The sequence below is a fragment of the Pristiophorus japonicus genome, chromosome 2 (assembly GCF_044704955.1).
Source record: "Pristiophorus japonicus isolate sPriJap1 chromosome 2, sPriJap1.hap1, whole genome shotgun sequence".
NCBI classification, from domain to species: domain Eukaryota; kingdom Metazoa; phylum Chordata; class Chondrichthyes; family Pristiophoridae; genus Pristiophorus; species Pristiophorus japonicus.
In genome coordinates, this window is record NC_091978.1 from 133,039,140 (window position 1) to 133,053,503 (window position 14,364).

A 14,364-nucleotide genomic window follows, 5' to 3' on the forward strand; every position below is an offset into this window, starting at 1 on the left:
AATATGTGCAATATATGAACTACACTCTAACTCAGATGGACATTTTATGAAATGCTTAGTTTAAACATTAGCATGAAGACCATATATGAAACTATATATCTTTACATTACTCAGATTATTGAGTGCATTCAGAGAAAAGAATGCCTCCGCTTTGTGCAGTTTTATTAGAAACAGATTAGATCTTTAAAAAAAAAAATCAAGGGTATAAATTCATCTTGGGCGATAGTTAGTGTACAACGAGTGATAGCAAAGTGAGTTGGGAAAATGGATAATTGCAAGTAAATAGAGCAGACAAATCAAGCAGTACACACAGCTGGTAAACCATTGCTGGATTTTGAAAGAAAGTATTTGTCCTGCTGCTGGGTGATCTTAGGATGTCTAATAATTGTTCTAACACATCACACAAACAGAAGATTAAGCACAGATTGTGAAAATAAATATCCAGAAATATTTTATTTGCCATTTAAATATCAAATATTTTCAATTGTATCAACTTTTGTTTTATGCAAAACTGCAAAGTTGATTTTAAAAATTTGTCAAATCATTGGAGAATGTAGTGACCAAACCCAGCTTTCTTACTAGCTGTGTTTCTTAATAAAAGTACAAAATGTTATACACTTATGAGTTCAGTATCATTTGTCTCTGTTTCTGAATATCAATTTTAGAAATAACAAGTTGAGAAAACAACAAGTAGACTGGTAATGAATTGCAGTAAAAAGGCCCCAGTTAAATTATATTGGAAAATATCCAGCACGGTTTTCCGCATCCGGTTAAGGTGCATAACTAAACATCTGTGTTTGACATTCCAGGAGCAAAGTGCAAAGGACAATTGGAGAATGTTTTTTCAAATTTTTAAACCCTTTTCTTCAAAATATTTTGAATTTGAATCATAGATTTTTGGAAAGAGCCCTTTTTAAGCTTGACTGAAAATGGGAAGCTGCCGTGGGAAGGGGAGAAGGTGTTGGGAGTGATTGAAGAGTGAACCAGTGTGTCCTGGAGGGAGCGATCCCTTCAGAATTCTGAAAGGGGACAGAATGGGAATATCTGTTTGGTGGTGTGTAGGGGAGGACAAAAACCCCCTCATTTTACCCAAAAGGAAAAGGGCTGTGGGATCAGTCTGTGCTGTGAATTGAAACCGATGGAAGGAAAACTTTGGGACACAAATGAATGGAGACCCCCCCCAGTGTTTGGACTCATAGGAAAGGGAATTTAATTTGGAACTATCTACCAGAAAGTTTGAAATCCTAAAGTGCACATGGAAGAAACTACGAACTTTAATCGAATTTGGGATTTTTTAAAAGGTGTATGTTGGGTCTGCAAGAAAAGGGGTGGAGTCAATATCAAAAGGGCCAATTTGGACATTGGAACTAATCTAATTGTCTGGGAACTGTATACCCTCGAAACTTGCCCCTTGAAAACATTAGCATTTAAACAATGCCACATACATATTCCAACACCTTTTTCATCAGGCATAGAAATATCTGGCTCAGACCAGACTAGCACAATGGCTACAGGAGGCCAATGCAATCAACACCCACTCAAACCTTGAGTAGGTTAAGATCAGTGGAAAAAAAAAAACCCAATCTAAAACTGCTGCATTTTTCAAAATCAAAAAGTCCACCAATGATCAGAATCGACTTCAGCAGGAGAGGCGGACTGGATAATCTAGCTATAAAAAAGGGGTTTCTGACGTCGTGAAAAAGAAGTGATGATTTTCCCTGCCCTCGTCATCCAACAACCACAACCAGCAAGCCTCTCGACATTGAAGGAAAACCAGTGTCCGAAGATAGAAGAAACAAACCACCAGACTGCGGAAGGCACAGTAGTGAGTATAATCTCTGGTCCCCAGAATTCCCAACTCAGTTAGGCCAGGAAAGGTGGGAGGTTGGGCATTGTACTGCTAAACTGGTGTAAAGATTTTCGTTGGGTCAGTTTTAGTGGGATTTAGGGGGATTGTTTTGTTGGTGTATTGCTGTTTGTTGAGTTACACCTTGTCAAATAAATTGGAAGCCTAAAGTTCCTCTTGGAATCACCTTGTCTCAGTTCTATTGTATTACATCTCCTGATTGTGAGTCTTATGTCAGAACCGTGTAAGGGAAGCTAGGAGTGCCTCTAAAATGCTCAACTGTGTGTCACAGGCTAGGGAAGAAGGGGTTAGGAGTGTTTGACACTCACAGGTGCCTCACAGGCTAGGCATAAGCTGTGGGGACGCACGAGTCTCAAAACCCCCTTCATAAGCTGTGGACATAGTCTCTCCAGGGGTGCTCTTGCAGCACTCAGGGTACCTCACAGGCCAGGCAGAAGCTGTGAGGGCAGAAGCCCAGAGAGAGACACCCAAGGCACAACAACCCTGTGAAAACCCCTTACAGAACATGGCGACCATGAAGGGACATAAGCAAACAGGAGATGTTAATATAACAGATGAGGTGATAAGAGAGGAAACTAACATGGAGGAGAGAATTTCCTCATATTTTTGGCAAGGTGAACCTCACCAAATCTTGGGTGCAAGCCCTCACACGGGCAGAGCACCCAGGGGATGCTGCTGCCCAGTGGACAGCAGGGAAGGACCACAACCGCAGGGTAGAAAAGGCCATCTGGCTTATCTGCTTCACCCGCCAAGTCCGAAAGCTCGATCAGCAGGTGAAGGACTTGGAACAGAGTCTTCAGAAATCAGAGGAGCTCTCTGCTATCCGGGCTGCGGTTGGGGACAACCTGCTGGCCGAATTAGCTGGGGAGCAGCAAAGGAACCGGCAGTTGGAGGAGACCTTCAGAAATAGCCGGGACTATCTTCAGTGTCAGGGTAGTGAGGGGTCCCTCTGGGAACAGAACTCTCGGTACACCCAGAAAATTTGGGAACTGGAGAATAAATTAAAAGACGTACAGGCAGCCGATAAAGTGGCTAGCAGCAGTGAGTTTGCAGATCACGGTCCCTGCCAGGAGAGGATTAAACTCTCACCCACGCTCTATCCCAGGCAAAGGGGATGGTCGCCCTAATAGGACCCGGAGGGTCCACAGGGAACAAAGGAGAGTATTTGGGGGTAGAGGAGAATCCAAAGACAAGAGGCGCCCGACCACCTCCTGAGGCACCGGTGGTTTGTCCGGTGGGGTACCAGGAGGAGCGGGGCACGCAGGTAGTAGCATACCCAGGGTTGGGGGCAGGACCAATGTGTCCCGTTTGGCAGCAGTGATGTGAGGCTCCAGCCAAGGGTCAGTTAAGGGCTGGATCAGGCGATCAGGCACTGTCTGCTGCACCAGGTATGGTGGGACAGCCGGAGGTAGAGGGACCAGCGCAGAAAGATCCTGAACCAGGGCGGATGTGCCCGGTCAGGAAGCGCAAGTACGGTCCTCCACAGGGAAGTGGCCAAGGTCAGGGAGCGCTGGAGAGCGACTTTATTATTCCCCATGGAGTTCAATCACTCAGGGCCATGGTGGCCCATTTGGCCAAACTCACTCGCAGCGGGGACCCGTCTATCCACTTCATGGAGGTGATGCAGGCAGGGGAAATTAATGGGTGTGACGAGGAAGAGACAGCCAAGCTGCTGCTCTTCTCTCTGGACAGCAAATTGTACCAGGCCCTACCGGCGGAATGCCAGAGGGGACAGCGCACATTTACTGAGATCCAGAGGGCCGTCCTTGAGGCTATGGGCTTCGATGATGGCAGTCCTTTCGAACGGGTCGAAAGGACAAGGCAGCTCGCAGGGGAAACCCCGCAGGCGTTTGCGAACAGGCTGTGGGTGGTATACCACGCAGCCTGTGGGGAGCTCCTCGACTGGGCGAATCTTTCTGCGGTACAGACTGACCGCTGGCTGAGGATGCTGGTGGCAAACTGCTTGCCCCGGCTCAAGGCCAGGGCAGAACTGTGGTTCGATTTCCGGGACCCCAACCTCACCGAGGAAGCAGTGGTCAGGCAACTGGCACTGGTCCAACGGAATGGAGGAGGGGAGGAGGAGAAAACCTCCAAAGGTCGGGTAAATTAAGTAAAACACAACCCGATTCCCAAAAGGGAATGGCACCAGGAGGGTGGCCGCTCGTCTGATAAGGAGGGAGTGTGCTACATGTGCAGGAAAACTGGGCATTTTAAAAGGGATTGCAGGAACCCAGTAAAGAGATATTGGGGGAGAAGTCCTTTAGGAGCCGCCCAGAGTGGGGGAAGTGGAGGGAGCTCCTCACCATCCCTTGACGAGATAGTAGCTGCAGTGAGGACAGCGCTGGAGGAGACTGGGAAGGTAGCCACAGCAACAGGCAGGGAAGCACCAGCAACCCTGCCAGTACAGAGGCCGTGACTAGCCCAGACCCAGCCTGCATACCTGTGCCCACTAGAATACTACCCCTGGGGATGACCCTGGGTCAAGATGGAGGTTGAGGGTGTATTGGGTACTTACCTTTTGGACACTGGTGCTTCCAGCACGATAGTCCATTCGGAGGACCCCGCAACCTCACCTCTATCAAACGGGGTGCCGTATCAACTAGTTGGGTTCACAGGTAATGAGAAGGCTGGGTTTTTCTCAGTCCCACTCGCAGTTCGTTTAGGAGCACTCCAAACACAATGGAAGTGCGTTCTGATGAACTGGGAGCAGGTGGGAAAAGGCATTTTGGGGGCTGATTTCATCATCGCTCGCCAGATCCTAGTAGACTTGAGGAATCACTGTCTATGGGGCACAGTGGGCACGGGAGCAGAGGGAGAAGTCATGGTGATTGATAAGAAACAGGGAAAAGGGACTCTGTGTACAATGAAGCCAAAAGGGGGTTACGACCTGGAGGTTCTGGTCGGTAACACCCCGGCCGAGTACCGGGCCTATGTGCAAGCAAATCTTGCAGCATTTGCCACCCATAAACATGACTGTGGGAGAGTCACAGGAGTGGAGGTTAGAATAGATGGGGATCCCATGTCCCGCCCGCAAAAGCAGTATGGCTTTCCCCGAGAGGCAGAAGCAGACTTGGAGACAGCTTTAAGCTCGCTTGTCGAGCAGGGTGTTTTGAGACCCATGTCAACTCCCCGCTTTGGCCGGTTAGGAAACCGGATAATTCTTGGAGGGCTACGGTGGATTATAGGGTGCTCAATAAAAACATCCCAGCTTGTGCTCCCACAGTAGCGGTGGTTGCGGAACTGATAGGAGAAATCCCTGCATCCGCAACCACGTTCACAGTGTTGGACATATCCAACGGGTTCTGGTCTATCCCTGTACGGAGGGAAGACCAGTACAAGTTTGCCTTCACCTTCCGGGAACAGCAGTATACATGGAGCTGCCTCCCACAGGGCTTTCATAATAGTCCCAGCATCTTTCACCAATGCATGGCAAACTGCTTAAAAGGCTTCAGCCAGCCACACCAGCTGGTCCAGTATGTGGACGACCTGTTGTTGTTCACAGACAGCAGTGAGGAACATGGTCCACTGCTGGCCGAACTGCTGGTCTTACTGAAGGAAGGGGGTTTTAAAGTTAACCCCAAGAAAGCCCAGATAGGTCTAGGAGAGGTAAAATTCCTGGGCCTGACGATAAGGGCAGGAGAAAGGGCCATTGATGAGGCTAGAAGAAAGGCAGTGCAGGAACTCCCTGTCCCTAGGGATGTGTCGGGGGTAAGGTCTTTCCTGGGAATCACTGGCTACTGTAGGGACTTCATCGAGGACTATGCAGCCACTGCCGCCCCTCTGTTCAGAGTCCTACATAAGGGGGTCGAGTGGGAATGGGGCGAGGGCTGTGAGGCAGCATTTGTCCGTCTTAAGAGAGACCTGCAGGTAGCACCAGCCCGAGGGGCAATTGATGGGGGGGAGGAATTCTTCCTGGAGGTGGCAGCCAGTGGCGACAGCTTAAGTGCAGTGTTGCTCCAGGAGCGAAATGGTAAGCTGAGACCACTGGTGTACTTCCCCAGGGTCCTCACGGAGGTAGAAAAGGGATACTCCAATTGTGAGAGGCACTTGCTGGGCACCCACTGGGCAGTAAAGAGAGCTCAGATCTTTATCGGAGTATCCTCCATTACACTCCTCACCCATCATACCCCGACGCAGATGCTGTTGGACGGGAGGATTAAGGACGGGACAGTGAGCAGTGCTAGAATCACTCGCTGGACCCTCCTCCTCTCCCAAATGACTTTAAAGGTCAAGGGCCTCTGCGAGCCCAGGCTCGCAGCAAATTTAATCTATCCAGGGCAGCTGCATCGATGCTCTGTGGAGGGAGTATGGGACATTAACTTTGGATTTCGGGCAGGGATACACCCCACTGGCCGCGAGATCTATGTTGATGGCTCCAGTTCAGTGTCCGCGGGTACAAGACTCATGGGCTGCGGAGTTTGGGATCCCAAGGCAGTAAATGCCTTGGCTCTTAAACTCCCATGCACCCTGAGCGGCCAGCAGGCGGAACTCTCGGCGGTGATGTATGTGGTCACACACCCAGAGGAATTCCTTACCCCATACACGATTTGCTCAGACAGCATGTTCACTTGCAATTTGTGTTCAGAGTATCTGGCGATTTGGTCACGCCGGGGGTACACCTCTGCGGATGGGAAGCCCCTTGTGACCAAACCCCTGCTAGAAAAGATCTTGGCTGCAATGGGAGAAACCGGGGATGTATATATCCATAAGGTAAAGGCCCACTCCAAAACTGAACCACGGGGGGAAGGTAACCAGCAGGCAGACCTGCTGGCAAGGGAAGGTGCTCGCACAGGTCGCCCATGGGACCCATACAAGGCAGGCAGGATAGCAGCAGCAAGAAGCAAGCCAGGGACACAAGGGAACATAGGGGCGGCTGCGGCCCCGGACCTTAAAGTAGTCCAGATGCAGGATCCGATCCTGAAGGCTGCCTTGGCTGCTATAAAAAAGGGGGAAAAGGCGGAGGGCCCATACAGTGCTGTAGATATTGCTGTGCGGGAAGGCATGTTGTTTAAAGGGGACAAATAGGTAGTGCCGCCACAACACCGGAGGGAATTCCTTCAGCTGGCCCATGAGGGTCCAGGTGCGGGACACCCCGGGCCGGAATCTACCTGGCAACGGGTAGAAAAGGCAGGGTGGTGGCCAGACCTCTGGGAAGACGTCCGCAACTTCTGTGCGGGTTGTCTGGTTTGCGCTGCAAAGAACCTAGAGCCTCAGAAAAGGAAGGCGTCTATGGGACACGTCAGGCGGGTAGAGGGACCATGGCAGTCGATCCAGATTGACTACATCGGACCCCTACCGGCCGCCCAGGGAGGTTATAAATACTGCCTCGTCCTGGTGGATGTGTTTTCCAAGTGGGTGGAAGCCTTCCCTTGCCGAACAGCTACCGCGGTGGGGACTGCAAAATTCCTGGTGAGGGAGGTGTTCTCTCGGTGGGGTCTACCTCAAATCGTGGAGTCCGACCGGGGAAGCCACTTCACCGACCAGGTGATGCATGCCACCCTAAAGGTGCTGGGGATAAGAGCCAAATGGCATGTCGCCTACAACCCTCAGTCCTCAGGCCCCGTAGAACGTCTGAACCGGACCCTAAAGGAAAGGCTGCACAAGGAGACAGGAGACTCACCGAGCAAGTGGGTGGAGGTCTTACCATTGGTCCTCATGGGAATCCAGGCCAGTCAGTCAAAGAGCACAGGGTACTCATGAGAACCCCAGTGCATGTGTTGGCGCCGGTTCTCACCGAAGGGCAGCTCTGAGAGGTGAACCGGGATCGCTTCGTCAGGAATCTGTTTGAACAGCTTCAATAGATTCACTGGCAGGCGGCCAACAACATGGGTAAACAGCACCGTGCCAATCGGCTGCTGCTGGAACCCCGCAGTCACCATGATTGGGAGGTGGGCGACCAGGTGATGGTGAGAAGCTTCGCCTGGGTCGGGGTATTTGAACCACTGTATATGGGACCATACAGCATCGTCGACAAGGCTAGCCCTATGGTCTATGCGGTTCAATTGCCTCGCCGGGTGAAGTGGTATCACATTAATCAGTGTAAATTGTTTGACCCCAAAAGTGGTAAAAAACAGAGGGGACGAGCAAGGGAAGGGAATCAGGCATTGGGGGAAGAACAGGCCCCGGTGGATTTGGAGGCTCCGGAGGAGGCAGCGGGCCCCGAAGCTCTACAGCCGGGGCTGGTTCACTGCTCCTGTAAGACTATCCCACCACTGGGTAAAGGTTCCCAGCCCACTAACAGAAGTAGGGAGAAAGGCTCTACCATTAGCAAGGTTCAAGGGGAAGCTGAACCTCCCATGGTGGATCAGCTGGGGCTAGCCCAAGAGGTGGAGGAGATGGCATTGCAGTCCATAATGTGGGACTCTGCACCGACAGTAAGGAGGAGTGACAGAGTGCCACAGCCCTGGGCGCCGTGGTCCCCTGTTTACTTAGCCTCCCGCCCCAGACCGATAAGGCGAAAGACAACAGGGAGGGTGCTCTGTTGCGCTAGCAAGGGTCTCCCCCCGATTATCCAGGGCTCGGGAGGGCCTTGGAGGGCAGCACAAGACTCATTAAGGGGGACCATACGAGCCCCTCAGCGACGCCTGTACAGTGACAGGATATAGCCTGGCCACCCGGGGACGGGTGGTGGTGTGTATATTTTCCCTTCCTGTTTTGTTAATTTGTGTTGTGATATATGTGTTTAGGTAAGGCAGTGACGGTTGGGTACAGCATTTTTGTGTTTGGAACATGTTAAGTGGGCTGAGCCTGGAGAGGTCTCTCAAGGCAAGGCCATGTTCTTCTTGCCTTTCAGATGTCAACACCTCCCTACTGTACGTTAGTGATGCTGGTATCGCTAAGGATCTGCACCGGGCACCGAGGGGACACCGAGGACTCCCTAGTTTTCGGATGCTCTGGGGGCAGAGCGCCGACAGTGACCACAGGAGAAGGGACTCTGGCGGCGGATGGCCGGGTCACCTACTCCCATGAGGGGAAATGGCCTGGGTGGTTGGGATCGAACTCCACCAAGTACTCCAACCATAAGGACTTTACCTACGGAGAGGCCTCCATCCCCTGTCCGGAGATCACTGTGGCCACTTCCAGAGTGAGAGTGACAGAAGGCAGGAAGGTATGCCTAACTTGCCAAGGGGACATACCTCTGGGACGGTGGTGGTGGCTCAGAAAGCTCAACAGGGACATGGGAGACTGACACTCGGACTGGGAACGTCTGGATAATGATACATACCGAACCATCATGGGGTCATCTGGCAGGGTAACGGTGTGCTGGGAGAAATGGTGGGCGTACGACCAAGGAATTTATTTGTCTATGTGGGGATCCACTCGCGTGTGTTCAGAGGGGGTCTCCATTGCTTTCTATAGGTGGTGGCAGGATGTTGGGGATGGGGTGGTATGGGATCGTAACGGGGAGGCGTGTGTGATCCCCAATCCCCGGGTACCAGTAAATGCCACCGAACTTGTAGTTCTGGAAAGAAAACCCCCACCCCACGGCCAAGCCAACTGTCCCACACGGGTGCCCGACAACAACCAGGGGGCCGGGGAATGGTTTAGTGTTGGTCCCTACCGAGAAACTATTTTATCAAGGGGTACACTACGCAGTGGCATCAGTGGTGCTAAATCTGACAGAAGTCCGCCTACCTACATGGTGTCCCCGGGAAACCGAGCTGTTATACCAGGCTCTGCTGCGGGAGATGTTCCGGAAGGTCTATGAACTGGACTTCGGGGATGTCAAAGTGACAGACTTGTATAAACAGTAGGATAGGGCCGAACCGGGCAGGCAGAGGCATGGCACTTTAAATGACATTCTTACGGGGTTTAACACTGGGGCGTCCGCCATAAACAGTTTGGATAACATGCAGCTGGCCCTCCAGATAAATGGGTTAAAGAATCAGCTGTGCAAAGTCCTGGGGGACGAGAATACCGTAGTGGGATCTGCGCTCCACGAAGAGGTGGCAATGACAGTTCACTTAAAGGAGATTATTTCTCAATTGGAGGCACAGGCCAGGGCTGTAAACGCCTTGATTCGGGAGGATAGAAACGATACCGATCAAGCCGCCCAAAATGAGGTGTGCGTGCTCTATGGGGCCTGGTTGCTGGGAGAGGGACGGAGTAACCTCGAGGATCTGAGACAGGGACAGGTCCCCTCCTGGATCATCAACCAGCACTTAGCAGCACTGCACCCTTATGATAATGTTTTGAGTCCTTGCCAACTTCGTGTAGCGTCAGAAGCCTACCCGGTACCGGTGGACTGTGGAAAGTCAAATCATACCATCATGGGTGTGGTGGTCAGGATGCCCGTGATGGGGGCGTCCCCACGACCAGCACTCCTGTACCGAGTGGAGAACGTGGGAGTCATTCGTGGAGGGGTGCATGTTCGATTCCAAGAGGTCCCACCTTATGTCACAATGTGGGAGCACACTGTGACAGGTACAGATCTCTCGGGTTGTCGGAGCAGGGGAGCACAGGTAATCCTGTGCCCCCAGCACTTGAACGCTTTTGCAAGGCCACAATGCGGGTTCAGCACTGCTGAGGCAGAGCCTATCAATTGCACAATGGAGGTAATGGCCCCTAACCACATGCCTCCACAGGTAGCATATGTAGGCGGTGGGACATATTGTGTCACCACAAGTGCCCAATGGTATGAACACGGACCGGGAAGGTGGTGTCCAATACCATACGGCAGCTTTTGCTTTAAACCCAGGGCAGAGGTTCAAGTGGCACACACCAGAATCACACCCATCCCTGAACCTTCCACGATTCACCTCACAGTACAAAACAACCTCAGCCATCTACAACAATATGTCGCCCAGTTTGGCTATCCCATTGCCCCATTACCTGAGAAACTTACAGCCCTCCTCCAGGCAGTGGATTTGTCTCAAAAACATTTTTACACCATGGAGCAGAAAACTGAAATCCTAGCAGGGGAGATTGCCCAGATTAAACCCCCAGCATGGTGGGATTTGGGAATACGGGCAGACATGCCTGCATGGATCCGGGTGGGATCGCATGCGTTAGTAATCGGCCAACTCCTGATTGTAGCTTATCTGCTAGTTACAAGCTGTAAGCTCAGGAGAAAAATAAAAAGAACGCAGTTCCTCAGGCTACTACACAGCCAGGAGAGCCGTTGCTAAACACTCAAGGTGTGTAAACAAAGCTTGACCGCGACACTTAGGCGGCTTTGTTATTTCCAGGGATGACTGCGTTTTTCATACATGGCTCCTGGGGAGTTTGCAGGGCAGGTTTCTTTGTTTTACGTTTGAGACTGAAATGAGACTCAATGTACAATTACTGCTGTAACCTTAAGTACATATATGTATGTTGCTGTCATGTATTGTAACCTGTTGGATTTCTGTGTTTTGTACCGCGTTAAAAGGAATTACGATATATATCGACGGGATCAGTTTAGAGTTAAACTGGGGAAAGTTGGGCAATTTGGGAGACCTAGGGTTTTCTCACCACCCCGAACTTTGACACACTCGAGTGGTGTCTGACTGTGTCAGATGGGGGATTATGTAGGGGAGGATGAAAACCCCCTCATTTTACCCAGAAGGAAAAGGGCTGTGGGATCAGTCTGTGCTGTGAATTGAAACCGATGGAAGGAAAACTTTGGGACACAAATGGAGACCCCCCCCCCAGTGTTTGGACTCATAGGAAAGGGAATTTAATTTGGAACTATCTACCAGAAAGTTTGAAATCCTAAAGTGCACATGGAAGAAACTACGAACTTTAATCGAATTTGGGATTTTTTTAAAGGTGTATGTTGGGTCTGCAAGAAAAGGGGTGGGGTCAATATCAAAAGGGCCAGTTTGGACATTGGAACTAATCAAATTGTCTGGGAACTGTATACCCTCGAAACTTGCCCCTTGAAAACATTAGCATTTAAACAATGCCACATACATATTCCAACACCTTTTTCATCAGGCATAGAAATATCTGGCTCAGGCCAGACTAGCACAATGGCTACAGGAGGCCAATGCAATCAACACCCACTCAAACCTTGAGTAGGTTAAGATCAGTGGAAAAAAAAACCCCAATCTAAAACTGCTGCATTTTTCAAAATCAAAAAGTCCACCAATGAGAAGAATCGACTTCAGCAGGAGAGGCGGACTGGATAATCTGGCTATAAAAAAGGGGTTTCTGACGTAGTGAAAAAGAAAGTGATGATTTTCCCTGCCCTCGTCATCCAACAACCACAACCAGCAAGCCTCTCGACATTGAAGGAAAACCAGTGTCCGAAGACACCGAAGATAGAAGAAACAAACCACCAGACTGCGGAAGGCACAGTCGTGAGTATAATCTCTGGTCCCCAGAACTCCCAACTCAGTTAGGCCAGGAAAGGTGGGAGGTTGGGCATTGTACTGCTAAACTGGTGTAAAGATTTTCGTTGGGTCCGTTTTAGTGGGATTTAGGGGGATTGTTTTGTTAGTGTATTGCTGTTTGTTGAGTTACACCTTGTCAAATAAATTGGAAGCCTAAAGTTCCTCTTGGAATCACCTTGTCTCAGTTCTATTGTATTACATCTCCTGATCATGAGTCTTATGTCAGAACCGCGTAAGGGAAGCTAGGAGCGCCTCTAAAATGCTCAACTGTGTGTCACAGGCTAGGGAAGAAGCGGTTAGGAGTGTTTGACACTCACAGGTGCCTCACAGGCTAGGCACGAGTCTCAAAACCCCCTTCATAAGCTGTGGACACAGTCTTTCCAGGGGTGCTCTTGCAGCACTCAGGGTACCTCACAGGCCAGGCATAAGCTGTGAGGGCAGAAGCCCAGAGAGAGACACCCAAGGCACAACAACCCTGTGAAAACCCCTTACAGGTGGGATCATGCTGCATGTGTCGGAAATGGCAGAGGATGATCCGTTGATTGTGGAGGCTGATGGGGTGGAAGGTCAGGACAAGTGGAATCCTATCGTGGTTCTGGGAGGGAGGAGACAGGGTGAGGGAGAAGTGTGGGAAATGGAACAGCTATGGTCGAGGGCCATGTCAGCCACAGTGGAAGGGAATCCTTGGTTGAGGAAAAGGAAGATATCAGAATTTTGAAGTTGAACAGGAGCCAGTGAAACATGAGGACAGAAGTGATAGGTGAGTGGGATCAGTTGAGCCATGAATAAAATAGAGAAAAAGATTGGTTGTATATCAAGATTGCATTATAAGTGACATCCTGTCTGTTCTGACAAAAGGACTTGTACATATTTAATATATTTCTGTGCTGGTGCTCCTCGAGGGACTGCCTATGATGACAATGATTTATCCTGAACAAATACTTACATCACACTGGGGTAAAGAGTTAAACAGAACTTTATCTTTTCATAAGGACAATATTTGTTCTATTGAGCAATGCAAATAAATTGTTTGGTTGAAGTTGCAAAAAGCACCTGATAAGTGAAGAACAGATAAAATATCTTCTACGTTGCTACTCTTGGCTGTGTGCGTTTTTAAAAAATTGTGTTTTTAACTTTAACTTTTGCTTTTCTTCTTTTCTAGAGCTATTGGACAGGATTTAGAAGAGTTGGTAACATTTGTCCAATTAAGAGAGTTCAACTGAATTATTGGAGAGCACTGGGGCTGAACTGATGATTATGGCTAGAAATTGTGAATTTAACGATCAAAGCTACAAAATCACCTTGTCTATGGGTATAAAAAAAATATTTGAAGATTCGTAGTTTGTCACTAACCATCTAAAAAGGAATGCTGAGTGATTTGTTGCGATGCTGTGACATAGAAACATAGAAAATAGGTGTAAGAGTAGGCCATTCAGCCCTTTGAGCCTGCACCACCATTCAACAAGATCATGGCTGATCATTCCCTCAGTACCCCTTTTCTGCTTTCTCTCCATACCCCTTGATCTCCTGAGCCATAAGGGCCATAAATAACTCCTTCTTGAATATATTGAAGGGTTCAGTTAATATAAAATGGCACCATATGGTGCACAAATATTTGACTGCCCTTAACTATCTGGTTGGGTGAGCCTTTAGCTTATTGGTAGCAATCCTGTCCCTGAGTAAGAAGTTGCAGGGTTTAACTCATTGGGAGGAAATAGCCAAGTTTATCTCTGGTCACTATAATAATAAGGATCGTCTGTGAACATATCTGGTAGGTATATTGTGTTTAATCAGAGTTTAAGACAGAATATAACACATTAGTTATACAGCAACAGCATACGACCGAAACAATAGTTGATATTGATTGCGATCGGACAAACGGCTGGCGCACGAGGGCAATTCTTTGGCGTGCAGTCTCTTTCTCTGTCGAGAGCTTCCTTTGGTAAAGCATGGGATCCCTCTAAGAGTTTTCAACCAACTCAACTGCTGTTTCACTCTCCCCTCACACCATCTGTGCTGTCAAGGTCTCTAAGTGTTTCTGTTCTCTTTTTAGGAGTGGGTCTGATCTGGGACATTGACAGACATTTTGACATGTAGAGGTTCCCTAAAACCTTAATATCCAATAAGGCTTCTAGTTCTTTGTCTTGATTCTCAAAAGAATGCCCGCCCTAAAGATGTCTT